We start from the raw sequence: 10,794 nt of genomic DNA on the forward strand, positions 1-10,794 counted from the left end.
GGACAATGCCAGGACTATAGGTACTGCCAAAACTGCACCTAAATCATACACAAAACAGGGAAGACAATAACACAGGAGAACCAGGGTAGAAGAGGGAACAGATATACACTTAGTAATGATGGGAAATTACAATCAGGTGTGTGTAGTTGTGACAGGACAGTCCATGGTGTGTTCAAAACAAATGTGTTGAGTGGTGCTGGGAAACAGGAGTCACCTACTCACAACAAAGCACAATCCCTCATCAAAAAAATTAAATAGCTGAATCATTTCAAGTAAACAGGGTTGGATGTTGTTTGTGTGGCTTGTACTTACCGGTGATACCATTGTTGTAGGTGGAACTGCCTGCAGTGGTTTAAGCAAACTGGTTGAAGTGTCACGGTGCCTCATCTGTGATTATCTCATTTATCACTCTCTGTTTGTAATCAGTGAGACATACTGAATCGTTTAATGATCTTTCACTCCCAAATGTTCTGTTTTTATATCTCCGTGCTGTGTAACTGCTACAACCACACTGTTTTTTTATAGCACTCTGATTGCTCGTAAGAACAACATGAGCGTTGTGGTTGGGTGGGTAGGAGGTAGTGTTGGAATGTAGCGTTTGTCTGTGTCTGTGAGGTATGAGCTCAGAGTGATGCTGCTCAAACTTTCACACCACAAAGAGGTGACTTGCTAGTTTCAGGAGACTGAAGAAATCATAGTCATGCTGCATACTGCTCCAGTGAGGAACATGTAATCACTAACGGTGGGTGGTGTTGTCTCAACATAAATATGTGATTTTCTTTGTAACTCTAAACCAAACCATAACCCTAACCTTAACCCCAGGGCTGTGATACCTAACTTTAACCCAAACCCTAACCTGAACCCCGGAGCTGTGTGACCTAACCTAACATTTTTTGTTTCCTAACTTTAGCCTAAACCTTAACCCTAACCTTAACCCCAGTGCTGTGATAGCTAACCTTAACCCTAACCCCAGACTGTGATGCCTTATGTTAACCTAACTTTAACAATAAAATGCTTTTATAACATATTCTAGTGACCTTGGTGTTGCTGTTACTCATCCTAAATCTGCATATCCAGTGTGGGGCAGTGGGTAGGGTGACTGCCTTCTCATCCAAACGTTGCCAGTTTGAAATACAGGTAAAAAATAATATATATATTTGTCTTTCATAGCGTTCGTAAATATCATATGTTTGTCTGGTGTTCGTATGTTATGTTTTAATAATTTTGTTATGTATCATACGTTTTGGTGGCGCATTGTAATGTAACCTAACATAACGTCACATATCATACAAAATCGGGCGCCATGGATTTATGTAAAATTGTCTACGTAGTGTCCTGAGACCAGGTTGGGTTTATGGATCTGTTTGATAAATACAGGAAGGAATGTGAGTGAGTTGTCTGTTCTATTGTTGCATTGTTTGGTCACCGCGGTTGGTGAGGGGTCCATGCTTGGCCTTCTATAACAAATGGGGGGGGGGGGGGTGATTAGCCTGGCATCGCCATGCTACGCCAATGTGTGGTTTGGTGAAGACTAATGTATGTTCATGGAAAAATAGACAGTCTCCTGACACACGTACAGCGCTTTTCAATTTAAATTGTTAATAGTTAGATTTTGTGCCACAACGTTTCTAGAAAGAAGTTATAAAAATGTATACAAATTTATTGCAAATGAAAACTCATGTATATTGGTATTCAGACCCTTTGACATGACACTCACAAATTAAGCACAGATGCATCCTGTGTTCTTTAATCACACTTGATATGTCGCCAGAAGTACTTTAAGAGAATGAGGAAAAAGAGGATCTGGTTTGATGAGAAACTGTAAGAGGAACTAACCTCACTGAGGAACTGCACGGGTCTGTAAAAGAAAGTGCAGGAACTGACACAGAAAGTAATAGATTTGTTAGATTGCTGTTTGTTATTTATGCTCGTCAAACTCTAAGAGTCAATACAAAAAGCACCACCCTTAATAACACTGTCAACTAAAATGTATCCTCCCCTTGTGTTTAAAAGTTTAATCTTCCTCCCCCTCTAAATATTACAGCCACAGTAAGTTATAAAATAGGCCAACTTAATGAATCACACATACCTTCCTCCACTGACAGTACACTGGCCCAGCAAACCAACTATCCACTGGCCCATACAGGGAGCAAAACAACTATCCACTGGCCCATACAGGGAGCAAACCAAATATCCACTGGTCCATACAGGGAGCAAACCAACTATCCACTGGCCCATACAGGGAGCAAACCAACTATCCACTGGCCCATACAGGGAGCGAACCAACTATCCACTGGCCCATACAGGGAGTGAACCAACTATCCACTGGCCTATACAGGAAGTTAACCAACTATTCACTGGCCCATACAGGGAGGGCAACAACTGTCCACTGCTTTGCAATCGCCTACATGTGTTGCAGTTTTCCTTTCTCATCTGACCAGACATGCATAACTAAACAAATTGAAACATATTCATTCAGAATTGAAAGTAGAAAGGGAAAGAAACCTTGACATTAAAGTAGAAAGGAAAAATACCTCCCTGTTGGTGTGCCACCAAACCGCTTCAACCTAACCAGAATAACACTGTCTGCCTGGTGTTCAACCTTCCATTATTCTCTCATGTCACACCACTCCTTCACTCACTCTAATGGCTTGCAGTTGAAAGTTGCATCCGCTTCACAGACATGGTGATTGCCCACAGCAAGATAGAGATTCCAAGAGATGTGAGTACCACAGAACAAGGCAAAGGAATGATGAAATAAATTAAATCAAGGTGCATAATCCCAAATAACCTACACCCCTGCATGCGCTCATATATAACTGCTTTGTATATACATTAATTGAGTTAAGAAATGTTATCTTCATTTTCTAATCTTCACTTGTGAATAAGGAAGCATGTGACATCATAATATTTGTTCTGATTATATTGGGTAGAAGTCTTTCCACTACAGGGAGTCTCACACGAACCACACAAGGATGAGGACGGTCAGTTTGCAGCCAAGTAGTGGACTTCTGTATCACAAATGTGTGGTGACCTCTAGTGTCCCTGTTAGTCACAATCCATCAGATGTTCTTCCAGCGCCGTCTACCGAGAAAGAAAGAGTTTTACTTGAAAAGCTCAAGTAATCATGAGGACTATGTTAAAGTTGGGGGCTTTTTGGTTTTCAGCTATATATATATATAAGTCATGTTGGAGAAAGAAAACTTCAACCATTTAGCCCCCATGGGTTTGTTATACAGAAAGAGGGTTATCAATGTGAATGAGGTTTTAAAATACATTTTTTTACTAACATTACTATAATAACGTAGGTGCTATTGTTACTCATGGTTGAGTTACTTGTTGGGTTATTTTTAGCCCATTTAATCAAGTGAATATGAAAACAATCTACAGATGTGCTTTGGTTTCACAAGCACACCAAATGAGTTAATGTTGTAATGGCTCCCAAATGCATTGGCAATGATGTCAGACTGCAACCCCCCAGCCACACAACACAGCCTAACTACTGAAACTTCTTATCTTCACAGGGATTACAAGTCAAATACCTGAAACACAATGGAGGATTCTATAACTATTTACGGTTATGATGAATATGGGGATTATTACAATTACACATATGACAATGTCACTGGTAATGGAGAGGTTGCTGCTTTCCAGACCCACACAACATGCTTCACTGAGGTTTCCTGGGTCTTCTACCTGGTGGTCAATGTGCTCATCTTCCTGTTTGGAGTACTTGGGAATGGCCTGGTCATCTGGATCGCTGGTCTCAAGATGAAGAGGACGGTCAGCACTACCTGGTACCTCAGCCTGGCCATGTCCGACTTCATATTGTGTCTCTTTATAGCGTTCAACATTGTCTACACGGTAACAAAAAATTGGACATTTGGACTGTGCTTGTGTAAGTTCAACTCATTTGTGATGTTCTTCAACATGTTCAGCAGCATCTTCATCCTGGCCGTCATCAGTGTGGACCGGTGTGTGTCGGTGGTGTTTGCAGTGTGGGCTCAGAACAACTGCACCAATGGCAAGGCTTCTGTTGTGGTGTTCTTAGCCTGGATTTCCTCTGTTGCTCTGAGCCTCCCCTCTGCAGTGTTTACAAACGTCAAAACTAATTTAGGGAGGAGCTTGTGTTACAATAACTACTCAGATCAACACAGTCACAAGATGATCGCAGTGAGTCGGTTCATCGGTGGCTTCGCAATGCCCTTCCTCGTCATCTTCTTCTGTTACTCCACTATCATTGTGCAACTACGGACCAGACAAATGATGAGGAAGTCCACCAAGCCCCTCAGGGTAATGACTACCCTGATTGTTACATTCTTCATCTCCTGGCTGCCCTACCATGTCTTCATACTGCTTGAGCTGAACCAAAAAAACTAAAACCAGGATGTCATCAGAGCTGGTCTTATCATGGGGACCACTGTAGCCAAAGCCAACAGTTTGATTAACCCAGCGCTCTATGTTTTCATGGGCAATGAAATTCAAGAGCTCCATGCTGTCTAAGATTGAAAATGCGATCAGAGAGGTGGGAGGCACCACCAGCAGACACAGAACCTCCATGTTTCTCTGAAATGGACGGGGAAGACAAAGACTTAGTGGAACCCAGTTTGGTTCAGCAGTGCTTAGCTTTGTAGAAATGGTATTAAAGCTGTATTTTCTTTTGATTGTCTACATTGCCTCAGATTAACATTCTGCACAACAATGCACCTCCTTAAGGGAACCATGAATTTTGAGGTATACCAGCTGTGATGGCAATTTCATCGATCGGAACTTTTAAAGGAGTAAGGACAGAGATAAAATGCTCTTGCACAATTAAGTTCATTTGCAAATAAAGAGACGCATCAAACGCATACAATCATAATCATGCGAGGAGTCTCTAACTTAATACATGAACAGTCAGTACTTATAGTAGAAAAAGGGGTGTGGTAAGTTGCTGCCCATCTGTCTGGTCAATAAAACACATTTCCTTTGTTCTATCAATACCTAGACTTCACACAAGGGGCAAGCTGTCCTCCCCCACATGGGTAACCTTCTCAACTCCTGAGGAGTCACAATGTCTGAACAAACAACAGATAGACATTAAAAGGATTATACAGATTTACTGATTTACGAGTAACCCTCTAGTCTGCTGTTGCCGGTCAAGGATGCCCCCTGGGCAAATACCAGATCCCTCTCTACCACATTCCTTTTCTTATCCAAACATGGGGACTCAGTCCTTTAACTAGAAACCCATTTATACATGTATAGGACCAAGTATACATCAGTTCAAGAATTTCCACAACAATCCATCCTCTTAAAACCAGATCAAGCCTTGGTATCAATCCTTAAACACTCATTAGGATGTAGACTGCAACAAAACAGTAATCTGTAACAACATGACCCTGTCGATATCATTACCCTTATACTTTGAGGACGGAACATATCTGAAATATCTGGATCCTCGTTTACATGCTTCTAGACCATTACCTTCGTTTTAACTCCAAGATCACACATTTTCATTATACAGAATTGTAACATAGGACAGCAAAACCTTTTATGTTAAAATCATTGGTCAAAGGAAATTTATTCAAGTGACACATATAGTGACAGTATGGGGTATATAGCATCGACACGTGGGTGTGTAAACACCTATCACTGAATACATCCTTCAATTTGTCACTGGTACAAAGTCCTCTCATGCCAATTATTAAATTCACTGAAAAGTCCTCTCATGGTTCCAATTAGATGTACTTCCAAAGTCATCACAAATGTTCTGCTCCTCCAAAAGTCAGTCAGTCAGTTATAAACCATTTCTTGGCAGACCATTGTAACAGAACGTGAAAGTCAAATGTATTTTCCAAGGTGTTGTCCTTCATACCTCAAATGCAGTTTACCATGACACAGCTCTAGTTTTCTCCATTCTAGCTGCTTAATCAGCCAGGTCAGGAGAATCTGTGTGTTCTTCTTTGTGAAAACCAAGATGACCAATTTTAGCTAAAGGCTCTATAGCTGCAGGCCGGGTCAGAAGTTATGGTCACCAGTACCAGAAAATTAACTTTTCCCTTCAATTCACTGTGCCTTATCTTCAAACACCGAAGCCCTCCCGTAGCATGTGTCGTTGACCCCAGGTTCCTCTCTCAGCTACCTGGACAGCAGATGAGATGTACCTGGTATGGACCCAGTCAGTGTGACATGATGTTGTGCAGTTGGTCTTTCCACGCCCTAGTAAACGTTGTCCAGAACTGGAGCTTTCCTTAGCCCCCATCCTCTCGGTTGGAGGCTGCCTTCTCCATCTCATGGCAGAATCATCAGGACTAGAATTAGTCCAGCTGTCAGGAACCAGGCATTACTGTAGATGTGCGGCACCCAAGGGTAGAGACCGCTCATAGCTGTGGGACAGTCTGTGTGTGTGTATGTGTGTGTGTTTAAGATCTATCTTATCTCAGCCTACCTCACAGTTGTTCTTTAATCCAAACTCAGTCTCTCTGGGCTCCAACCCGTCCTCTATCGCTGAATCGCTTTCAAGTGTCCTGTACCTGTCAGTGAATTCTCCTTGAGAAGATTAGTTGCAACTGCACAGTACACAATCAGAAATATGTCCATTACATTAGCTTGTTGCATCTTGTTAATGTATTAGAACCCAGTCCCACTAAATACTCAAACCTATATTTCCAATTTCTTTCTGCTTCCTTTGTCTAAATAGATTAGAACAGTTGTAAACAATAACAACATAGTTAAAACATTAACATTTCTGGTGCTTCTGTCCTGCTAGTGTAGCAAAATAACAATTCCACTCTTTTCTATAGTTGGTTTAACAACCAAGAAATAACAAAACTACAAAAAGAACAGAAGAACAAAAGTTTCCATCTGCTATTACTGTTCCAATTTCTCATCATCAGTTAAGATAGTTTGCTTACATTGAAGTATCACTCTGAAAGAGTAGTTCACCTAACCAGATCTCAGTTTGTATATAATTACATCTGCTTGTGTTGTATCGGAACTACAATCAAATTCACCTTTGCTTCACATTAATGATCAAATACCTTATTGCAAATCAAGACATTTCACACCATCTTAAAGTTCAAATGACGTAACTGTAATTTAACCTTTAATTACTCCACCAAATGTTGCATAGTGTCAGTTTCTTCTAAGCACTGAGACATGAGACATGGTTAACCTGTCATAAAACATGACCCCCCCCCATCACCCCAGACCTCACCCTAGAGTGGGGGATGGTCTACTAACCTAAGGATAACAGACCCTAGTCTTGAAGAATGGTCCCCTTATCAATTAGGGACACATTGTTATCTTGAGAAACAAACCAGCTAGGCAATAGCAAGCAAATCTTTTTGCCTCAACATACACCTCTAAGAAACATCTGTTAACCATTAACATTCCAATGGTTGCCTACTAGGACAACTTCCACAAATCCATCAAATCATACATGCAAAACCCAACCACATAGTTTACTAAAGTATATGAAAGCTGTCACTCCTGTATCCTCCAAATATGTTAGAGACAAACCAGGATTGTATTAAGGAATGATCTCACTGGTTGATGCTCTCTGGTCCGTCTCCTCTGACCGTCAGCACCCCTCACACAGGCGGGTTAGCGTTCCTGCGTGTTCCTGTTGGATCGCTCACGGCGAGGCCAAAGAGGCAGCCGAAACTGTCTCTATTTTTGTGGGAACAATGCATCCAAACAGTGGGTATCTTGATTCCCATGGGTAATGTCCAGTCGAATGACTAGCGGTAGCTTCATAAATTTCAACATAGCGGTTAGCATTGTTTCTTCCTCAACCCTGGGTCTGTAGTCATCTTTGGTCTCAGTCGCTGCAAACACGGGAGATTACGGATATGGTGTGTACTACTCCCCCAGTTTGGACCTTTTCTTGACCCACGTAGACTCCCTCAACACTGCCAAAGTGGAGCAAAACGGCCTCCAGACAGCCTACTGCATCACCACGTTCACAACGAAAAGGTCCATAGAGCGAAACCAGTCGGTGGCTATCTCGGCCACCAGCGGGGTTGGCTATGTCGATTGTAGGGAAATGTTCTCCAATGATGCAGTGTCGCCGGGCGGGATGGACCACGCAAACCTCCAAGGAGTCCCAGCGATCGGCCGGGCGGAACACCGCGGGAGGGTGGGGGCGGTCAGAGGGACGATCCATCCAACCTGAGCAAAAATATATTCCTTACACCGGTGTCTTATACCGTGGTCCACCCACCGTACTGTTAACAGTTTTAACCAAAGGCCCAACCGTATTGTGCACTTACCTCCTGAGCGGCCGCTAGGAAATAATTACGAGACACCAGGATAAGTAACCTAGGACGAGCTCCCAAAAGTGTGACGGGGACGGGGACGGGGAAGACAAAGACTTAGTGGAACCCAGTTTGGTTCGGCAGTGCTTAGCTTTGTAGAAATGGTATTAAAGCTGTATTTTCTTTTGATTGTCTACGTTGCCTCAGGTTAACATTCTGCACAACAATGCACCTCCTTAAGGGAACCATGAATTTTGATGTATACCAGCTGTGATGGCAATTTCATCAATCAGAACTTATAAAGGAGTAAGGACAGAGACAAAATTATCTTGGACAATTAAGTTTATTTGCAAATAGAGAGACGCGTCAAATGCTTACAACCATAATCACCCAAGGAGTCTGTAAATTAATACATGAACAGTTCGTATATATAGAGGAAAAAGGGGTGTGGTAAGATGCTGCCCATCTGTCTTATGTCAATAAAACACATTCCCCTTGTTCCATCACATATCCTGGACTTCACACAAGGGACAGGCTGTCCTCCCCCACATGGGTATCCTTCTCAACTCTTGATTAGTCACTATGTCTGGACAAACAACAGATAGACACTGATGGGTTATACAGATTTATGAGTAACCCTCTAATCCGCTGATGCCGGTCAAGGATGCCCCCTAGGCAAATACCAGATCCCTCTCTACCACATTCCTTTTCTTATCCAAATATGTGGACTCAGTCCTTTAACTAGTAACCCATTTATTAATTTATAGGACCAAGTATACATCTGTTCAAGAATTTCCACAACAGCCCTACTTGTAGATTTTTACAATTCCAGTTGCTCTCCAAAACAGCATGTTTTTCCATTACAAAGTTTGCTGGTTTATGGACAGAATGTGTGAGTGGAAGAGAAGAAAGTCATAACTACACTGCCCTCTAAAGCTCAGATCCAGCACTGTCTCGTGTGTCTATTTCACACTGAGTTAAGTATATTGAATTATTAAATCATATGATACTGGAAACTACTTATTGAAGGAATACTTTCTGCATGGTTTGTGCAGAAATGGAAAATAAAGATTACATTAAAAAAATCCAATTTAGAAAAATTCTCTTTTAACATTACAAAATGGTGATGTGAAATATAAAAATATACTTTATTTACAGTAACATTCCAGTGCAAATAGGACACATTTTGATCATGCAAGTCTCTCTCCAAAGAAATCTAAGTCCAGATTAGCCCAGAGGTGCATCACTCATCACCAGCTCATTCTCAAAGCCTCGTTCCCACTGACCCTGATTGGTTCCACTTCCGTTTCTGTCCTCCAATGGGGTGTGTTGTGTTCGCCAGCTCCGCCTCTTCAGAAATAAAGTGGCTACTAAAGATCCCAACAGCACCCCCAGCAGGACACAGACCACTAACAACCCCGCTGGCTGTGTCTCCATCATAGGCTGCATCCTGTCATTGATAATAGGCTCCTCCATGGTCAGCAGGTAGGAGGCTGTGAGGCAGGGCTCGCTGTCAAAGAAACCATCCCTCTGGGCTGGGCAGCGACAGAAGTATAGACCCTCGTTGTCTCTGGAGACAGTGACCATCAGGAAGGAGTACAGCAGCGGGGTGTGGCGGCCCTGGGGGTGCTCCCAGACACAGGGGAGAGGGGAGAGGGGAGAGGGGAGAGGGGAGAGGGGAGAGGTTGATGCAAGGCAGGATGACCAACAAGCCTGCTCTCACATGCAGCTCCTTCACCAAAGGGGAACAACGCACTGAGAGAGGAAGGAGAGAAACTGAGTTACTACAGAGAGAGTGGGAGAGAGAAATGTGGTTGACAGAGAGAAGTGGAGGGAGCGTTTGAGAGGAAAATTGAGTAAGAAAAATTGTGCCAATAATACTGGTCCTACTTACCCTCTCCAGTGCCACACGCCTTCAAAGGGTCCTCTGATTTATTACTGGAGATCTGAGAAAAGAAAGAAAAGACTCTAGCAAGGCAGTAATGATAGAGAGCCCTACACTGCTGGATAGGAGAGGTAGGCGGAGATAGAACGAGAGGTCTCTATGTAGACTCATTGTGTAGACTTCGCCACACACGCTCTTTCCTTGGCGTCCCACACACAGCCTAGACTCTGTGCCCAGGCACACACCTCACAGTTGGGATACACGGCGCACCCATCCACCAGGACATGGGACAGAGCAGAGGGGGAGCCCAGCAAAGCATGGCCCTGAGAGGAACCAAAGGGGGTTAATAGGGTGTGTGTGTGTGTGTGTGTGTGTTTGTGTGCGTGTACTTACCTGGTGTATTAGGATGTTGTTGATGGGCTCCATGCAAGATTTCACCTCGTGGGGCATCAATGATCAGGAGGAAGGTGAGGGATCAGCCCAGAACTACACGGCAGGACCTGGTCAATGACCTAAAGAGAGCTGGGATCACAGTCTCAAAGAAAACCATTAATAACACACTACGCCCTCATGGATTAAAATCCTGCAGCGCATGTAAGGTCCCCCTGCTCAAGCCAACGCATGTCCAGGCCCGTCTGAAGTTTGCCAATGACCATCTGGATGATCCAG

At 43.1% G+C, this 10,794-nt stretch overlaps 1 pseudogene; it reads left to right on the plus strand.

Moving 5' to 3' along the window:
• Nucleotides 1-3,552: 3,552 nt before the first annotated feature.
• Nucleotides 3,553-4,572, plus strand: LOC114830629 (annotated as a pseudogene).
• The last annotated feature ends 6,222 nt before the right edge of the window (nt 4,573-10,794 follow it).

Source organism: Esox lucius, chromosome 25, assembly GCF_011004845.1.
Source record: "Esox lucius isolate fEsoLuc1 chromosome 25, fEsoLuc1.pri, whole genome shotgun sequence".
Taxonomy (NCBI): Eukaryota; Metazoa; Chordata; class Actinopteri; order Esociformes; family Esocidae; genus Esox; species Esox lucius.